Genomic DNA, 20,817 nt, shown 5'->3' with positions numbered 1-20,817 from the left:
ATGCTCTATTGACACTTAATAGTTTTTAGGGACCCAAATTAACTTATATGGACCATACCTCTTAAATAGAGCATAATATCCAAATTTGTAACAAAGTTAGATTTATTTCAGGGTAAAATATGTAAAGTTAGACCTTTAACAAATTTGGTTAGCTTTTGGTGAGTGTTACTTACAAAGCCGATTCTATCTCTTCTATGATCATGATCCTTTTTTGCAAGGATCATGTTTAAAGATTTGCTTCCTATTTCAAAATTTTCTAAGGTTTCATGTAGTAGCAAATTTTCTTGAACATGTTTTATACAAGGATGCAATATTTCATTATCATGCTTAATATTTAATCTATTGAATTCACTAACAAGAGAGGCATGCTTATTTTTTAATAATTTATATTTTTTACTAACTAATTTACATTCATCAAATAAATCATGAAAAGTATTCAACAATTTATCAAAGGATAAATGAGCTTCGATCGAGTTACTTGCCTCCTCACCAAGTGCCATTAAAATGTAGTTAGCAACTTTTTTTTGTTAGTTGGCTCCTCGTATTCAAATGTGCTTGAATCATCCTAATTAGCTTTTAGCATTTTCTTCTTTTTCGGTTGCTTCTTCTTCACTTGGGGACATTCACTTTTAAAGTGGCCCGGCTTCTTGCATTTGTAGCAAATTATTTAGTTTTTTTTTATGATTTTTTTGAATTTTCTTGTTAGAAGTGCCAAGTCGTCATCATCATCATCATCATCATCATCATCATCATCATCATCATCACTTAGTTTTCTCTCAAGTGGTATTCTTGAGTTCTGAGTGTCAAATCCTTTATATTCTTTGGAAAGTTATTTTCAAATTCTTCATATGCATTGTATGTCATTTCGTAAGTCATCAATGACCCGATAAGTTCTTCGAGTAAAAAGTTGTTCAAGTCATTGGCTTCTTGAATTGCAGTTACTTTATGATCCTAACTCTTTGGAAGAGATATTAATATCTTATTAATAAATTTAAAATTAGAAAGACTTTTACCAAGTGCTTTTAGACCATCGACAAGATCCGTAAATCAGGTGTATATGTCTCCAATGGTCTCGCTTGATTTCATTGGAAGCAATTCATAACTATGAACCAAAAGATTGATTTTTGACTCCTTAACCCTACTCGTGCCTTCATGTGTGATTTCAAATGTATGCCAAATGTCATAAGCCATTTTGTAAATAGAAATTCGATTAAATTCATTTTTATCCAAAGCATAAAATAAAACATGTATAGCTTTAGCGTTCAAAGAGAAAGTCTTCTTCTCCAAATCATTCCAATCATTTATTGGAAGAGAAGACTTTTGAAATCTGTTTTGAACGATATTCTATAACTCAAAATCCATATAAATCAAGAAAATCCTCATTATAGTTTTTCATTATGTGTAATATGTTACATTGAACATGGGAGGATGTGTAATAGAATGACCCTCATGATTGCCAGCAAAAATAATCTCTCTTGGGTTTTAATCCAAATTGAAAGTAACATTGCTTTCATACCAATTGTTAAGATTAATATGACATTAAGAGAGAGAGGGGGGGGGGGGGGGGGGTGGGTGGGGGTGTGAATTAGTGTAGCAATAAAAATTACGATTGTAATTCCAACTCTTTTCAAGTTGATAAAAATGTAACGAAGAAATCATATCGAGAAGATGTCAACTTGAAGTAAATGAACAATGCATAGTGCAGCTAAGTAATGAAAGTAAGCAACAAGCAAAGAACACACCAGATTTATAGTTGTTCAATCGTTGTGACCTACGTCCACTTTTGATTCTTCCTTCGTTGAGGTCATCGGCATCCACTAATAGTCTTTCTTCAAAAGACGAAGACCAATCACATTCTTATAATACTTTCTCCTTTTTTGGGTTTAGGAGACAATCTTTACAAACCTCATACCTCACTTGAATGATCATAAGACATAGAAAGGGAGGAGGAGGACACTTAGTACTTTTACAACACTTTAAGATTTTATTCACACTTTTTTGCTTCCTCATGCAGAAAAGAGTGGGGTATTTATAAGCCTTAATGACTTTAAAATTAGAGCAAAAAAATATCTTATCTCGAGTTTTCGGGGTACTAGCAGTGGTACCGCTAGTACTAAGCGGTACCATCATCTGACACTCTAACATTAGGTGGTACCATCGTCCATTCTGACGGTACTACTGCTTGACAAAGCCTCGAAGATTGGGCTCTAGCGGTACCATCGCCTGGCAGCATTAAATGCTAGTGATACCACTGCCCAGACCACCTATGACGTTGAGCCTCAAGCAGTTCCATTGCTAGCTCTGATAGTGCCACCGCCTGACATGGCTTCAGGTCATTGTTTGGGCCATCAGTCCGGCCTAAACCAAATCGGGCTCAATTGGCCCCTAATTAAGTTAGTGAGATTATCTCTCAATCTTAACTCAATCTAAGTTCTAACTATGATAATTAAGGCATTAGCTAAGTAATCTTTGTCCAATATGTCAATTGTTCTTCCAGCGAAGTCTCAACGAACTTCCGTGAACTCTCAGCAAGCTTTTGACGAACTGTTAGGATTGAGTCGACACTAAAGGGGGGGGTGAATTATTGTATACGTAAAAATTGAGTCAATTTAAAAAACTTCATATGATGAAAATGTATCAGAAAGATGCTTGACTTGAAAATGTTCATAAAAGTAGTGAAAATAAGAATTCAGTTTGTAATTAAAATGAAAAGCTTAAAGTAAATGCAAATCAGATTTTTATAGTGGTTCGGTCGTTGTGATATACATCCACTTTTGATTCCTCTTCACTTAAGGCTATCGGCTTCCACTACCGATCTTCTTTTAATGAGTGAAGATTTTTATACATCTTTTCTCATTTTTATAGGTTTAGGAGATAACCTTTACAACCATTCACCCCTCTCTTAAACTTCACCCAATTCTTAGAGAGCTTGAGAGGAGTTCTAACAATATTATAATAGTGTTTTCCTTCTTTTTTTGCTCTTAGTTGATGTGCTTCTAAGTAGGGATGAATGAGGCTTTTATATGCTCCAAATTGATTCAAACTTGGAGCCAAAAAGTATCTCATCCCCGAATTTCGGGGTACTGGTGGTACCACTGCTAGTACTGGGCATTACTATCGCCTAACACTTTGACATTAAGCAGTACCACCACTTGACAACCTTTATGGCCGGCGGTACCACCGCCTAGTACCACTTAAACCTCCTTGAAGGCTGAGCCTTAAGCGGTTCCACCGCCCACTCTAGGTGGTGCCACCGCCTGGCATGGTTCTAAGTGGCCGAGTGGGCCCTCTATTCGACCCAACTCAGCCCTTACTTAGGCCTAATAGCCCCCCTAATTGAGTTGGCTTAATTTTAATCCAATTACATCTTAACACTACTTTGATCTAGATAATTATTACAAGATATTAATCAAATATTTTTTAGCATATCATTAGTTCATCGGCGCTTCGTCCAATCCTTCGGTATATCACGTCCTCTTTTGCGGTATTTGCCCAATCGACACATTGACCTCAACAACTTCGATTTCCTTGGCGTAATGTTCGCTCTTCTAAGCTCGATGCTCGAACTCATGGCACGAAGCCTTCTACTAATACATCGACCGATCCTCTGGCTCGACGTCCAATCTTTTGACATGTTTCACTCTGACCCAATATGTTGGGAAATCATGGGGGGCGACATCATATGTGCAGCGGAAGAACAAGAAAACAAAAATCCCCGATTCCCAAAAAGATGTTCGTCGTCGTGCGAAGATTGGTGCGCAAAATCCGCAAAACACAAAACTGCGTATAGAGATTGTGTTACCTAGGGAGATCGTATATCCCTGTTTCCTTGCAGATCCTCAGGAGAGGGTGAAGGAGGTCAAGCGTCCTCCTCTCTAGCGGTGATCCACACAGCAGGGTTACGACGACACTCCTCAAAACTCCAGGCCTACTCTGAGGTGGAGAGGGAGAGGAGAATAGGAAGGGCAAGCAAAGACTCTAGCCTATGAGGCTGTGAATCCCTCCTATTTATAGAGATCCCGTGTCAAAACCCTAATGGGTCCTTTCCCTAGTGGGTATTGGATCTGCATCCAATAAGACAAGGGCTCCGTCGGATATCTCATATCCGAACCTCTACTCATCGCAATGCCTACCATATGTGTGTGACCCTCTAGGCCCAATATCGAGCTGGCCGTGAGTCATACCTGTCAGAACTCCTTCTAACTAAGTGAATTATTATCTCTGTAATAATTCACTCGACTCATCGACTACGGAAGTACTAGGCCACTACGCCGTAGTCCCCAGACGATACAGGGGAATCCAATCCATTGGACCTGTCTGTCCTCAGTTACCATGTACCTATAGTCCCTCATCCATCTAATATCCCAGAGACCGTATATCGAGCATGGTGCTGTCAGACCCATACGGTTTCTACTTGAGTCTCGCTCTAATCGGATTCTCCCGGAGAACTCTTTCTCTCTCAACCCGAATGACCCTGGCCAGGGATTTGTCTGAGCAAGAACACATGGGATATTCCTCTCATGATACCGAGAGTGGATGATCCTCTATCGACACTCAATAGCCCTCGTAAGGTCGACTACCACTCCCAATGACCAGCTGTACTAGATCTGGGAACAGCCAAACCTATAAGTCTGGTATCAAAGAGTGGAGCACTCATACAGGACATCCTTGGTGTCTCAAGTCTAAGAACCAGATACACCACTAGGACTACGGAATCGTTGTCTGACAATAAGGCATCATCAACCATCCAGCATTCCGTAAGCGGATCAATCAGTGAACTCATTCTCCAATGAGCACCTGTACTGTATCCCTAGTGTCCCTACACGAGCAGCTATGAGACCAGCTGCATCCATCATATGGACGGGTATACAGCACACCAGTCTATCCGGTTATCACGATGTCCCTCTCGAGTAACCTATGACCGGGATTATTTAGGATATGTGTTTAAAGGTGAATCGATCTCATTATCGTGATCTCATCACGATCCGATTCCCATTGCACAAATCCAAGGACATCACAATACATATGCATTTATGCAATAGTTATAAAGTGATATACGCCAAAAATATAATAAGCAAAAAGATTCTTTATCAAGTCACACGTGCCATCACTCACGTGATTGGCTTGTTGGGCACCTATGACTAGCAATCTCCCACTTGACCTAAAGCCAATCACCTATGTGTCTGATCCCCATCAGACCCCTGTGACGCTCAAAGACAATCTGAGACAATGGCTTTGTTAGTGGATCTGCAATGTTATCTTCGGATGGAACTCTTTCCACTACTACATCTCCTCGGGTTACGATCTCTCTGATAAGTTGGAACCTCCTCAGAACACTTCTGATGAGACCCGGGTTCCCTTATTTGAGTAATCGCCCCGTAGTTGTCGCAATATAAGGAAGTCGGCTCCTCGTTACTCGGCACGACTCCCAAATCTGTGATGAACTTCTTCATCCAGACTCCCTCCTTTGCTGCATCTAATGCAGCAATGTACTCCGCCTCTGTGGTCGAGTTAGCAGTGGTATCTTGCTTGGAACTCTTCCAGCACACTGCTCCTCCATTCAAGGTGTACACATACCCTGAATTCGACTTGCTATCATCGACATCAGACTGAAAACTTGAGTCAGTGAAGCCTTCAACCTTAAGGCTATTACCTCCATATACTAGTAAAAAATCCTTAGTTCTTCTCAAGTACTTAAGGATACACTTTACTGCTTTCCAGTGCTCCAAGCCTGGATCCGCCTGATACCTGCTCGTGACACTCAGAGCATGCGCTATATCAGGCCTAGTACATAGCATGGCATACATGATATACCATATTGCTAAGGCATAAGGTATCATATCCATGTTCGCCCTTTCTTAGAATTTTCAATGCCAAACATTTTGACAATGATTTCTATGTACCTGGACTGGGACAAGCCAAGCATCCTCTTGGATCTATCTCTATAGATTCTAATCCCCAAGATATAGGATGCTTCCCCTAAGTCCTTTATGGAGAAGTGTCTAGATAACCAAGTCTTTACTGTGGATAGCATTCCTACATCATTCCCAATGATGAGGATGTCATCCACATATAACACCAAAAAGCTAATAGCGCTCCCACTTACCTTTCTGTATACACAAGGCTCATCTTCGTTCTTAACGAAGTCATAAGATCTGATTGCCTCATCAAATCTTATGTTCCAACTTCGGGAAGCTTGCTTTAGTCCATAAATGGATCTAAGCAACCTACACACCTTATCTGGGCAGTTCTTGGACACGAATCCCTCAGGTTGCATCATATACACCTCCTTCTCCAGGTTCCCGTTGAGGAATGCGGTTTTCACATCCATCTGCCAGATCTCATAATCATAGTGTGTTGCAATAGCCAATAGAATTCTGATGGATTTTAGCATTGCTACGGGTGAGAAAGTTTCGTCGTAGTCAACACCTTGCCTTTGACGATACCCCTTAGCCACTAGCCTTGCTTTATAGGTCTCTACCTTTCCATCTACTCCGATCTTTTTCTTAAAGATCCATTTGCAACCGATGGGTACAATACCTTCGGGCGCATCAACTAGGTTCCAAACCTTATTGGAGTACATAGAATCCATCTCAGAATTCATGGCTTCTTGCCACTTCCCGGAGTCTATACTCATAATAGCCTCCTCGTAGGTCTGAGGATCAATATCCTCAGCATCCTCTCCTCTAATATGTCCCACATATCTCTCAGGAGGATGAGATACTCTATCAGACCTGCGTAAAGTTGAAACTTGTGTATTAGGTACCTGAACAGACTCGGGTTGTAGAGTGGTGCTTGAGCTTGGTTCTCCAACCTCGCTCAATTCTATCATTCTCCCACTGTCTCCGTCAAGAATGTGTTCCTTCTCAAGGAACACTGCTCTCTTAGCTACAAAGACCTTTTGATCCTCGAGATGATAAAAATAATACCCACAAGTTTCCTTGGGATATCCCACAAATTTGCATCGCTCTATCCTTGATTTTAACTTATCGGGGTTGTGTCTTTTAATGTGGGCAGGGCAGCCCCAAATCTTAACAACCTTAAGATCAAGCTTCTTCCCTTTCCATATCTCATATGGTGTAGACATTACCGACTTAGTTGGAACTCTGTTCAGAAGGTAAGCTGCGGTTTCTAGGGCATATCCCTAGAATAAGATGGGTAGGTCAGCGAAACTCATCATGGACCGTACCATATCTAATAGCGTATGATTCCTCCTTCCAAAGACACCATTGAGCTGAGGTGTATAAGGAGGTGTCCATTGAGATAATATCCCATGGTCCTTGAGGAAGTGAGTAAACTCTGTACTTAAGTACTCACCTCCTCGATCTGATCGAAGAGTTTTGATACTCTTTCCAGTCTGGTTTTCCACCTCATTCTTATACTCTCTGAATTTCTCAAAGGCCTCGGACTTGTACTTCATTAAGTACACATATCCATACCTTGAGAAATCATCAGTAAATGTAATGAAGTAGGAGTAACCTCCAATGGCATGAGTTGACATGGGTCCACATACATCACTATGTATGAGTTCCAACAACTCAGTGGCTCTCTCTCCAGTTCCACTAAATGGAGAGTTGGTCAGTTTTCCACGAATGCAAGGCTCACAAGTTGCATATGACACATAGTCGAATGGATCTAGATATCCATCATTTAGCAACTTTTGAATCCTTCTTTCATGGATGTGACCTAGCCTACAATGCCACAGGTATGCACTGTTCAACTCATCTCGTTTCCTTTTGGACATATTTATATTCATGATATGTGGAGTGGTGTCTAACATAAATAAACCATTATGCAATGTTCTTTTCGTGATGATCTTATCATCTAATAATATCGAACAACCATTGTTCTCAAAAACAAATTTATATCCACTAACTGTTAAACATGAAATGGAGATAATGTTTTTGATAATAGAAGGAACAAAATAACATGCATCTAATGCAATAAAAGCTCCACTAGGCAGATGTAGGGCGACCTCGCCAACAGCTAAAACAGCAACTTTTGCTCCATTACCCATCTTGAGGTCCATCTCGCCTCTCTCTAGTCTCCTAGGCCTTGCCAGAACCTGCAACGAATTACATATATGATAAGCACTACCGGTATCTAATACCCATGTGTTATCATAAGAGTCTGACAAATGGAGACCGATCATGAATGTACCTGAAGCTTCATCAAGCTTTTGTTTCGCCCTTTCTGCAAGGTACTCTTTGCAGTTTCTCTTCCAGTGCCCATCTTTACCACAGTGGAAGCACTGGCCTTTGTCCTTTGTTGGGTCTTTCTTAGCAACCTTTGCTTTACCTTGTTTGCCCTTGCCCTTTCCCTTCTTAAGGGACCTTTCTGCTTTCCTTTTCTTTCTGGTCTCACCAGTGTAGAGAACTGGCTTCTCTTTCTTAATAGTACTCTCTGCCTCCCTCAACATATTGAGGAGCTCTGGGAGAGTCACCTCAAGCTTGTTCATATTAAAGTTCATTATGAACTGTGAAAAGGAATCTGGTAGGGACTGAAGCACAATGTCCACACACAAGTTATCCTCTAGGACCATTCCTAGACCTGTGAGTTTCTCTATCCACTCAATCATCTTTAGGACATGGTTCTGAACCGGTGTCCCCTCAGTCATCCTAGCGCGGAAAAGGCTCTTGGATATCTCATATCGTTGAGTCCTTCCCTGTTCCTCAAACAATTTACGGACATGTAGGAGAATGGATCTGGCATCCATCTTTTCATGTTGTCTCTGTAACTCTGGAGTCATAGAGCCCAACATATAGCACTGAGCAAGAGTGGAGTCATCAATGTACTTCACGTAGCGAGCGATCTCATCCTCGCTTGCCCCTTCTTCGGGCGTAGGCATCACTGTATCAAGGACGTACACGATTTTCTCCGCTGTGAGAACAATTCTCAAGTTACGGAGCCAATCCGTATAATTTGGACCAGTGAGGCGGTTGACATCAAGTATGCCACGTAAGGGATTTGAAAGCGACATTTTCTGAAAATAAAGATGTAGCAAAAATGAATAACATGCAGATTTTGCAAGAAATAAACTATCAAGATATGGACTTCTATCTTAATATGCTCCCACTATTTTACTAACGAGTCACGCGACACCCTCAGCACGTGAAACGGAAGTCTCCGGCAGACTTCTAGTGGGGATCAGGATCCAATCAGTGTCTTAGTGTAACCTCGAGGGACTCGACCAATCACACTAAGCCTAAAAGGTAGACAACTCTTGCCGATCACAACTCCTTGTGATTCCCGTCCTGTTCGGCCTCCGAATCACCATGGCCTCGAGGGACTCGACCAACCATGATGCTCGGTTAAGTCAACACCTTCGTTACAAGATGAGTCTGATTTGATGATATACCCTCGAGGGACTCGACCAAGCATATCATGCCCTCAGGTCACCGGTGACATCTCTATGTCGTAAGCAAGATAGCGAATCGCGATATAGGTGAGTCTCGAGGGACTCGACCAACTCAACCTACACCGGGATTCGGTTCCTACTCATAACGATGGAAGGCCACGTGGGTCAATCTAATTGCCTCACGTTTACCGACTTAATATTATCGAGAGATGTTTCTATAATTTGGTCTCCTAATATGACATGTCACACATATACATATTTAATATATATCTACATCGCATGCAAATATATATATATATATCTAGTATATGTATAAGCAATCACACCAGATGATCATGGACCACAACCTAATATGATTAGGCCCGAGCCAGTAGGCCTAATCACTCACATCAAGATCTATGTGTGCAACGGTGCATCTCCATGCCCTGTGATCATCCATCTCGTCCTCGTCGGTTCCGTCGACATCTTGATGCATCTCCATGCATCACGATCGTCCGTCTCGTGGGTCCCGCTATCGCATCCACGCTCCCGCTGCGCCTCCTCATGTGATTACAACTTAATCATAGGCACGCAGGCCCGACAATAAACGAGAAATATAATGGAGGTTCGCAGACCTCAATAATAATAATCACAAGTACACACATCACACGGTCCATGATCATCCGTCCACTCATCATACATCACATGTATAAATAATCGTCATTATGTAGGACTACTAGATAATAAAAATAATAATCAACTAAACCTTTTAATTAATTAATATTTTCTGAAATCAGGGATATATAGGGAATTTCTCAATTCCTAAGGGTATTTTCATAATTTGGACAAAAGACAGAAACTGGAATTTCTCAAATTCCGAGGGGCAAAACTATCTTTTGCGCAGAAAACCCTAATACCCTTTCCCCTTTTCGCTGCTGCGCTGCCGCCGCCGCCACCCTGCTGGCGGCGGCCTGTGCGGCGAGGGCGAGGGCACTGCCCTCGCCTGCAGGTGGCACGCCCGCTGGGGTCGCTGCCGCTGCAGGTGGGCGCCCCCGCGGGCGTCGCCGCCTTCGCGGGCGGTTCTGCCCGCGAGTCAGCGCCCACAGGTGGTGCTGTCTCGCTGGCGGCCGCCCCTGCGGGGTTTTTGCCCGTGGGAGCAGCGGCCACAGGCGCCGCTGCCCTGCGGTGCCTCAGCCCGCGCTGCTGCCCCGCGGCGCCTCTGCCCGCGGGCTCAGTGGCCGCAGGCGCTTCTACCGAGCGGGCTCCCAGCCCCGCCGGCCGCAAGCCTGCTGCAAGCAGATCGCTGGCCGGCTACTGCAGGCACAGCGCTTGCGCATGCGCCGGCGCTGTGCTGCCTGGCTGCGGCTGCGGCTGGCTGCAGGCATGCAGATCGAGGGCAGCAACTGTTGCTGCCCTTCCTTGCTTTTGCGTCAACGATTTTGACGTCAATATTCTTCCTAAACACAACACACGCAGTTCAAAAAACCAATCATTCGCACGAACAACCTGGCTCTGATACCACTGTTGGGAAATCATGGGGGGCGACATCATATGCGCAGCGGAAGAACAAGAAAACAAAAATCCCCGATTCCCAAAAAGATGTTCGTCGTCGTGCGAAGATTGGTGCGCAAAATCCGCAAAACACAAAACTGCGTATAGAGATTGTGTTACCTAGGGAGATCGTATATCCCTGTTTCCTTGCAGATCCTCAGGAGAGGGTGAAGGAGGTCAAGCGTCCTCCTCTCTAGCGGTGATCCACACAGCAGGGTTACGACGACACTCCTCAAAACTCCAGGCCTACTCTGAGGTGGAGAGGGAGAGGAGAATAGGAAGGGCAAGCAAAGACTCTAGCCTATGAGGCTGTGAATCCCTCCTATTTATAGAGATCCCGTGTCAAAACCCTAATGGGTCCTTTCCCTAGTGGGTATTGGATCTGCATCCAATAAGACAAGGGCTCCGTCGGATATCTCATATCCGAACCTCTACTCATCGCAATGCCTACCATATGTGTGTGACCCTCTAGGCCCAATATCGAGCTGGTCGTGAGTCATACCTGTCAGAACTCCTTCTAACTAAGTGAATTATTATCTCTGTAATAATTCACTCGACTCATCGACTACGGAAGTACTAGGCCACTACGCCGTAGTCCCCAGACGATACAGGGGAATCCAATCCATTGGACCTGTCTGTCCTCAGTTACCATGTACCTATAGTCCCTCATCCATCTAATATCCCAGAGACCGTATATCGAGCATGGTGCTGTCAGACCCATACGGTTTCTACTTGAGTCTCGCTCTAATCGGATTCTCCCGGAGAACTCTTTCTCTCTCAACCCGAATGACCCTGGCCAGGGATTTGTCTGAGCAAGAACACATGGGATATTCCTCTCATGATACCGAGAGTGGATGATCCTCTATCGACACTCAATAGCCCTCGTAAGGTCGACTACCACTCCCAATGACCAGCTGTACTAGATCTGGGAACAGCCAAACCTATAAGTCTGGTATCAAAGAGTGGAGCACTCATACAGGACATCCTTGGTGTCTCAAGTCTAAGAACCAGATACACTACTAGGACTACGGAATCGTTGTCTGACAATAAGGCATCATCAACCATCCAGCATTCCGTAAGCGGATCAATCAGTGAACTCATTCTCCAATGAGCACCTGTACTGTATCCCTAGTGTCCCTACACGAGCAGCTATGAGACCAGCTGCATCCATCATATGGACGGGTATACAGCACACCAGTCTATCCGGTTATCACGATGTCCCTCTCGAGTAACCTATGACCGGGATTATTTAGGATATGTGTTTAAAGGTGAATCGATCTCATTATCGTGATCTCATCACGATCCGATTCCCATTGCACAAATCTAAGGACATCACAATACATATGCATTTATGCAATAGTTATAAAGTGATATACGCCAAAAATATAATAAGCAAAAAGATTCTTTATCAAGTCACACGTGCCATCACTCACGTGATTGGCTTGTTGGGCACCTATGACTAGCAATCTCCCACTTGACCTAAAGCCAATCACCTATGTGTCTGATCCCCATCAGACCCCTGTGACGCTCAAAGACAATCTGAGACAATGGCTTTGTTAGTGGATCTGCAATGTTATCTTCGGATGGAACTCTTTCCACTACTACATCTCCTCGGGTTACGATCTCTCTAATAAGTTGGAACCTCCTCAGAACACTTCTGATGAGACCCGGGTTCCCTTATTTGAGTAATCGCCCCGTAGTTGTCGCAATATAAGGAAGTCGGCTCCTCGTTACTCGGCACGACTCCCAAATCTGTGATGAACTTCTTCATCCAGACTCCCTCCTTTGCTGCATCTAATGCAGCAATGTACTCCGCCTCTGTGGTCGAGTTAGCAGTGGTATCTTGCTTGGAACTCTTCCAGCACACTGCTCCTCCATTCAAGGTGTACACATACCCTGAATTCGACTTGCTATCATCGACATCAGACTGAAAACTTGAGTCAGTGAAGCCTTCAACCTTAAGGCTATTACCTCCATATACTAGTAAAAAATCCTTAGTTCTTCTCAAGTACTTAAGGATACACTTTACTGCTTTCCAGTGCTCCAAGCCTGGATCCGCCTGATACCTGCTCGTGACACTCAGAGCATGCGCTATATCAGGCCTAGTACATAGCATGGCATACATGATATACCATATTGCTAAGGCATAAGGTATCATATCCATGTTCGCCCTTTCTTAGAATTTTCAATGCCAAACATTTTGACAATGATTTCTATGTACCTGGACTGGGACAAGCCAAGCATCCTCTTGGATCTATCTCTATAGATTCTAATCCCCAAGATATAGGATGCTTCCCCTAAGTCCTTTATGGAGAAGTGTCTAGATAACCAAGTCTTTACTGTGGATAGCATTCCTACATCATTCCCAATGATGAGGATGTCATCCACATATAACACCAAAAAGCTAATAGCGCTCCCACTTACCTTTCTGTATACACAAGGCTCATCTTCGTTCTTAACGAAGTCATAAGATCTGATTGCCTCATCAAATCTTATGTTCCAACTTCGGGAAGCTTGCTTTAGTCCATAAATGGATCTAAGCAACCTACACACCTTATCTGGGCAGTTCTTGGACACGAATCCCTCAGGTTGCATCATATACACCTCCTCCTCCAGGTTCCCGTTGAGGAATGCGGTTTTCACATCCATCTGCCAGATCTCATAATCATAGTGTGTTGCAATAGCCAATAGAATTCTGATGGATTTTAGCATTGCTACGGGTGAGAAAGTTTCGTCGTAGTCAACACCTTGCCTTTGACGATACCCCTTAGCCACTAGCCTTGCTTTATAGGTCTCTACCTTTCCATCTACTCCGATCTTTTTCTTAAAGATCCATTTGCAACCGATGGGTACAATACCTTCGGGCGCATCAACTAGGTTCCAAACCTTATTGGAGTACATAGAATCCATCTCAGAATTCATGGCTTCTTGCCACTTCCCGGAGTCTATACTCATAATAGCCTCCTCGTAGGTCTGAGGATCAATATCCTCAGCATCCTCTCCTCTAATATGTCCCACATATCTCTCAGGAGGATGAGATACTCTATCAGACCTGCGTAAAGTTGAAACTTGTGTATTAGGTACCTGAACAGACTCGGGTTGTAGAGTGGTGCTTGAGCTTGGTTCTCCAACCTCGCTCAATTCTATCATTCTCCCACTGTCTCCGTCAAGAATGTGTTCCTTCTCAAGGAACACTGCTCTCTTAGCTACAAAGACCTTTTGATCCTCGAGATGATAGAAATAATACCCACAAGTTTCCTTGGGATATCCCACAAATTTGCATCGCTCTATCCTTGATTTTAACTTATCGGGGTTGTGTCTTTTAATGTGGGCAGGGCAGCCCCAAATCTTAACAACCTTAAGATCAAGCTTCTTCCCTTTCCATATCTCATATGGTGTAGACATTACCGACTTAGTTGGAACTCTGTTCAGAAGGTAAGCTGCGGTTTCTAGGGCATATCCCTAGAATAAGATGGGTAGGTCAGCGAAACTCATCATGGACCGTACCATATCTAATAGCGTATGATTCCTCCTTCCAAAGACACCATTGAGCTGAGGTGTATAAGGAGGTGTCCATTGAGATAATATCCCATGGTCCTTGAGGAAGTGAGTAAACTCTGTACTTAAGTACTCACCTCCTCGATCTGATCGAAGAGTTTTGATACTCTTTCCAGTCTGGTTTTCCACCTCATTCTTATACTCTCTGAATTTCTCAAAGGCCTCGGACTTGTACTTCATTAAGTACACATATCCATACCTTGAGAAATCATCAGTAAATGTAATGAAGTAGGAGTAACCTCCAATGGCATGAGTTGACATGGGTCCACATACATCACTATGTATGAGTTCCAACAACTCAGTGGCTCTCTCTCCAGTTCCACTAAATGGAGAGTTGGTCAGTTTTCCACGAATGCAAGGCTCACAAGTTGCATATGACACATAGTCGAATGGATCTAGATATCCATCATTTAGCAACTTTTGAATCCTTCTTTCATGGATGTGACCTAGCCTACAATGCCACAGGTATGCACTGTTCAACTCATCTCGTTTCCTTTTGGACATATTTATATTCATGATATGTGGAGTGGTGTCTAACATAAATAAACCATTATGCAATGTTCTTTTCGTGATGATCTTATCATCTAATAATATCGAACAACCATTGTTCTCAAAAACAAATTTATATCCACTAACTGTTAAACATGAAATGGAGATAATGTTTTTGATAATAGAAGGAACAAAATAACATGCATCTAATGCAATAAAAGCTCCACTAGGCAGATGTAGGGCGACCTCGCCAACAGCTAAAACAGCAACTTTTGCTCCATTACCCATCTTGAGGTCCATCTCGCCTCTCTCTAGTCTCCTAGGCCTTGCCAGAACCTGCAACGAATTACATATATGATAAGCACTACCGGTATCTAATACCCATGTGTTATCATAAGAGTCTGACAAATGGAGACCGATCATGAATGTACCTGAAGCTTCATCAAGCTTTTGTTTCGCCCTTTCTGCAAGGTACTCTTTGCAGTTTCTCTTCCAGTGCCCATCTTTACCACAGTGGAAGCACTGGCCTTTGTCCTTTGTTGGGTCTTTCTTAGCAACCTTTGCTTTACCTTGTTTGCCCTTGCCCTTTCCCTTCTTAAGGGACCTTTCTGCTTTCCTTTTCTTTCTGGTCTCACCAGTGTAGAGAACTGGCTTCTCTTTCTTAATAGTACTCCTTGCCTCCCTCAACATATTGAGGAGCTCTGGGAGAGTCACCTCAAGCTTGTTCATATTAAAGTTCATTATGAACTGTGAAAAGGAATCTGGTAGGGACTGAAGCACAATGTCCACACACAAGTTATCCTCTAGGACCATTCCTAGACCTGTGAGTTTCTCTATCCACTCAATCATCTTTAGGACATGGTTCTGAACCGGTGTCCCCTCAGTCATCCTAGCGCGGAAAAGGCTCTTGGATATCTCATATCGTTGAGTCCTTCCCTGTTCCTCAAACAATTTACGGACATGTAGGAGAATGGATCTGGCATCCATCTTTTCATGTTGTCTCTGTAACTCTGGAGTCATAGAGCCCAACATATAGCACTGAGCAAGAGTGGAGTCATCAATGTACTTCACGTAGCGAGCGATCTCATCCTCGCTTGCCCCTTCTTCGGGCGTAGGCATCACTGTATCAAGGACGTACACGATTTTCTCCGCTGTGAGAACAATTCTCAAGTTACGGAGCCAATCCGTATAATTTGGACCAGTGAGGCGGTTGACATCAAGTATGCCACGTAAGGGATTTGAAAGCGACATTTTCTGAAAATAAAGATGTAGCAAAAATGAATAACATGCAGATTTTGCAAGAAATAAACTATCAAGATATGGACTTCTATCTTAATATGCTCCCACTATTTTACTAACGAGTCACGCGACACCCTCAGCACGTGAAACGGAAGTCTCCGGCAGACTTCTAGTGGGGATCAGGATCCAATCAGTGTCTTAGTGTAACCTCGAGGGACTCGACCAATCACACTAAGCCTAAAAGGTAGACAACTCTTGCCGATCACAACTCCTTGTGATTCCCGTCCTGTTCGGCCTCCGAATCACCATGGCCTCGAGGGACTCGACCAACCATGATGCTCGGTTAAGTCAACACCTTCGTTACAAGATGAGTCTGATTTGATGATATACCCTCGAGGGACTCGACCAAGCATATCATGCCCTCAGGTCACCGGTGACATCTCTATGTCGTAAGCAAGATAGCGAATCGCGATATAGGTGAGTCTCGAGGGACTCGACCAACTCAACCTACACCGGGATTCGGTTCCTACTCATAACGATGGAAGGCCACGTGGGTCAATCTAATTGCCTCACGTTTACCGACTTAATATTATCGAGAGATGTTTCTATAATTTGGTCTCCTAATATGACATGTCACACATATACATATTTAATATATATCTACATCGCATGCAAATATATATATATATATCTAGTATATGTATAAGCAATCACACCAGATGATCATGGACCACAACCTAATATGATTAGGCCCGAGCCAGTAGGCCTAATCACTCACATCAAGATCTATGTGTGCAACGGTGCATCTCCATGCCCTGTGATCATCCATCTCGTCCTCGTCGGTTCCGTCGACATCTTGATGCATCTCCATGCATCACGATCGTCCGTCTCGTGGGTCCCGCTATCGCATCCACGCTCCCGCTGCGCCTCCTCATGTGATTACAACTTAATCATAGGCACGCAGGCCCGACAATAAACGAGAAATATAATGGAGGTTCGCAGACCTCAATAATAATAATCACAAGTACACACATCACACGGTCCATGATCATCCGTCCACTCATCATACATCACATGTATAAATAATCGTCATTATGTAGGACTACTAGATAATAAAAATAATAATCAACTAAACCTTTTAATTAATTAATATTTTCTGAAATCAGGGATATATAGGGAATTTCTCAATTCCTAAGGGTATTTTCATAATTTGGACAAAAGACAGAAACTGGAATTTCTCAAATTCCGAGGGGCAAAACTGTCTTTTGCGCAGAAAACCCTAATACCCTTTCCCCTTTTCGCTGCTGCGCTGCCGCCGCCGCCACCCTGCTGGCGGCGGCCTGTGCGGCGAGGGCGAGGGCACTGTCCTCGCCTGCAGGTGGCACGCCCGCTGGGGTCGCTGCCGCTGCAGGTGGGCGCCCCCGCGGGCGCCGCCGCCTTCGCGGGCGGTTCTGCCCGCGAGTCAGCGCCCGCAGGTGGTGCTGTCTCGCTGGCGGCCGCCCCTGCGGGGTTTTTGCCCGTGGGAGCAGCGGCCACAGGCGCCGCTGCCCTGCGGTGCCTCAGCCCGCGCTGCTGCCCCGCGGCGCCTCTGCCCGCGGGCTCAGTGGCCGCAGGCGCTTCTACCGAGCGGGCTCCCAGCCCCGCCGGCCGCAAGCCTGCTGCAAGCAGATCGCTGGCCGGCTACTGCAGGCACAGCGCTTGCGCATGCGCCGGCGCTGTGCTGCCTGGCTGCGGCTGCGGCTGGCTGCAGGCATGCAGATCGAGGGCAGCAACTGTTGCTGCCCTTCCTTGCTTTTGCGTCAACGATTTTGACGTCAATATTCTTCCTAAACACAACACACACAGTTCAAAAAACCAATCATTCGCACGAACAACCTGGCTCTGATACCACTGTTGGGAAATCATGGGGGGCGACATCATATGCGCAGCGGAAGAACAAGAAAACAAAAATCCCCGATTCCCAAAAAGATGTTCGTCGTCGTGCGAAGATTGGTGCGCAAAATCCGCAAAACACAAAACTGCGTATAGAGATTGTGTTACCTAGGGAGATCGTATATCCCTGTTTCCTTGCAGATCCTCAGGAGAGGGTGAAGGAGGTCAAGCGTCCTCCTCTCTAGCGGTGATCCACACAGCAGGGTTACGACGACACTCCTCAAAACTCCAGGCCTACTCTGAGGTGGAGAGGGAGAGGAGAATAGGAAGGGCAAGCAAAGACTCTAGCCTATGAGGCTGTGAATCCCTCCTATTTATAGAGATCCCGTGTCAAAACCCTAATGGGTCCTTTCCCTAGTGGGTATTGGATCTGCATCCAATAAGACAAGGGCTCCGTCGGATATCTCATATCCGAACCTCTACTCATCGCAATGCCTACCATATGTGTGTGACCCTCTAGGCCCAATATCGAGCTGGCCGTGAGTCATACCTGTCAGAACTCCTTCTAACTAAGTGAATTATTATCTCTGTAATAATTCACTCGACTCATCGACTACGGAAGTACTAGGCCACTACGCCGTAGTCCCCAGACGATACAGGGGAATCCAATCCATTGGACCTGTCTGTCCTCAGTTACCATGTACCTATAGTCCCTCATCCATCTAATATCCCAGAGACCGTATATCGAGCATGGTGCTGTCAGACCCATACGGTTTCTACTTGAGTCTCGCTCTAATCGGATTCTCCCGGAGAACTCTTTCTCTCTCAACCCGAATGACCCTGGCCAGGGATTTGTCTGAGCAAGAACACATGGGATATTCCTCTCATGATACCGAGAGTGGATGATCCTCTATCGACACTCAATAGCCCTCGTAAGGTCGACTACCACTCCCAATGACCAGCTGTACTAGATCTGGGAACAGCCAAACCTATAAGTCTGGTATCAAAGAGTGGAGCACTCATACAGGACATCCTTGGTGTCTCAAGTCTAAGAACCAGATACACCACTAGGACTACGGAATCGTTGTCTGACAATAAGGCATCATCAACCATCCAGCATTCCGTAAGCGGATCAATCAGTGAACTCATTCTCCAATGAGCACCTGTACTGTATCCCTAGTGTCCCTACACGAGCAGCTATGAGACCAGTTGCATCCATCATATGGACGGGTATACAGCACACCAGTCTATCCGGTTATCACGATGTCCCTCTCGAGTAACCTATGACCGGGATTATTTAGGATATGTGTTTAAAGGTGAATCGATCTCATTATCGTGATCTCATCACGATCCGATTCCCATTGCACAAATCCAAGGACATCACAATACATATGCATTTATGCAATAGTTATAAAGTGATATACGCCAAAAATATAATAAGCAAAAAGATTCTTTATCAAGTCACACGTGCTATCACTCACGTGATTGGCTTGTTGGGCACCTATGACTAGCACAATATTGATTCTTCCTGCTTTAATTGTCTCTTCATGATCGAAGCTAGTCCTACGTTACTCAAAAATGTAGATTAGATCATAAACTCTATTAATTGGTTTCATAATCAAAATCCAAAATTCAACAATCTCCCCTTTTTTTATGATGATAATCAATTGATGACGGAGTTTAAACTAAACTCTCCCTATCAATATGTCATATTGATATAACATTTAAATTTAGAGAATTTAAGTATTTCACCATTGCATGCATTATGAATATTGAAATAACCAATTAATCATATCATGTAACATAAAATCATGCATAATCAAAATATCTAAGTACATCATCCCATGCATGATTATCATCATATCTTCTTATCATGATTCAACTCATCATTATATTTTCTCTCTCTTTGGCATCAACAAAACGAGAAATGTAATTAGTAATTTTTGAAACATTCAAGTTCTACTTCATTATAAAACATGCAAGCTTAGCAAGTTTTATAGATATGCAAGATAGCATTTTTGTCTCTCGTTGAAGTGTGTATGCAAGCTAGTAATTTTTGCTTCCTTTTATAATATGTAAGTTGTAAGTTTTGCTTCTTGAGATAGGCAAGATAGAACTTTTGCTTGAGATTGCAAGCTAGCAAGATAGCAATACATCGTTTTAGAATATTCAAGTTAGAAAATTTTACATCATTTTAGAACATACAAGCTAGCAAGTTTGCTTTCCTTTGTGATGTGCAAGCTAGTGTGATTTGCTTCTTCTTGAATTGTGCAAACTAGAAAATTTTGGTTCTCTTGTGAGATGTGCACACTAGCAATCCTTTTTCCCTCTTTGTTATTGGTAAAAAGAAGGAAAGAATACAATAGTACAATTTATCTCTTTTTACATCAATGATTCAATCATATCATGAGATATACAAATCATAAATACATGAGAATTGTACATAATAAAATTCGAGTCATAAACATTAAAAAATCTAGATATAGATATATATAGATATATATATATATATATATATATATATATATATATATTATTGGTTTATTTGGATAAATCTTTCTAAATACCAAGAAGAATCATATGAGAATAATTAATGAAAAATCTTGATTCATATAACATAAATTTCAATTCATAAGTATCAAGTGAAAGAATTAAGATTTATTTAGATAAGTCTCCTCTTTAATAAAAAGAGAGAATTATGCGAGAACAAATATGATATCTTAGTTCACACAAAAGAAATCTCAAGTATCAATCATCGAGAAATCAAGAAT

This window comes from Musa acuminata, chromosome BXJ3-9 (assembly GCF_036884655.1).
Source record: "Musa acuminata AAA Group cultivar baxijiao chromosome BXJ3-9, Cavendish_Baxijiao_AAA, whole genome shotgun sequence".
NCBI lineage: Eukaryota > Viridiplantae > Streptophyta > Magnoliopsida > Zingiberales > Musaceae > Musa > Musa acuminata.
This window is presented reverse-complemented; position numbering follows the sequence as displayed.